The 957-nt window shown below is 34.1% G+C and overlaps 1 protein-coding gene across 1 annotated transcript in view; it reads left to right on the top strand.

Annotated features, from left to right (window-relative positions):
* The window catches only part of LOC108694451, a 39,335-nt gene that overhangs the window by 25,982 nt on the left and 12,396 nt on the right, over positions 1-957 (top strand). The window lies entirely within an intron of this gene.

Here is a 957-nt window from a genome sequence, read left to right as displayed (position 1 = left end):
TATATATATATATATATATATACACGCATATTCTGATTTGAAAGTTACTCGAAAGTTACTCGAAACTTCTGATATACAAAATTCACGTCAGATTTATTTAAGCTTGTAAAGCTCTTCGGTTAAACTTTCTTAGCTTTATATGTGTATATATTTGCAATTAATGATAACTTTCCATTAGATGTGATTTGGAATTATATTATTCTTGGGACAATAACATAGACACTTTTTTTATCAACAGCGAATAAATTCCACGTGTACATGTATGCATACGATAACTTAGGTACTGCTGGTAAGCATACCGGTAGAGATGTGCATCCTCTTGTGCTAAACAAGAACTCTACTGTGATTCGATTGATATCAGAGATTTTATTTTCTTTTCTTTTGATCTCGTTTTTTAACGAGGAAATAAATTCACAACATCGATTATCGACTACTTTATAACTTCCTCTTTACTAATCCTTTTATATAATGCATTCATTAGTTATTAAAATATTTAAAGATGTTTTAATAAAAAAAGTATCTTTATTAAATAAATAATTTTGGAAAACGATATTTATTGATAAGCACCATCGCGCAAAATTTTTAATAAATGTAATATCAATGAAATGGTTGATCTAGAACGATATATTAATAAATTCCGAATTTGAGAATTAAAAAGTGCTTACGTTGGTTACTCCAAAAATTCGAATTTTGGACGTATGTTTCAAGACACACAGTTCCTGACGAATTTCTGCAAGTTTCTCTCGAGAATCGAATCGCGATGGGAAAGCGCATTATTGGAAATGTCTTTGGTACGGCGGGTAAGACAGAAAAGTCAGAAACTGGGGGTAGAAAGCTCGCCAAGCAGTCGCGGTCGGAGAGGAGGAGGAGAGGGGGAGGGAGGAACAAAATGAAAGCGGTCGAAGGTGAACTAAGGGATGAGGGAGGCGTTGGCGGAGACGGGGAGGTAGAGAAAGA

Source organism: Atta colombica, unplaced genomic scaffold (genome assembly GCF_001594045.1).
Source record: "Atta colombica isolate Treedump-2 unplaced genomic scaffold, Acol1.0 scaffold1, whole genome shotgun sequence".
In the NCBI taxonomy this organism is placed as follows: domain Eukaryota; kingdom Metazoa; phylum Arthropoda; class Insecta; order Hymenoptera; family Formicidae; genus Atta; species Atta colombica.
The sequence above is the reverse complement of the archived record's forward strand: the minus strand, read 5'-3'. Positions and strand labels throughout refer to the sequence as shown.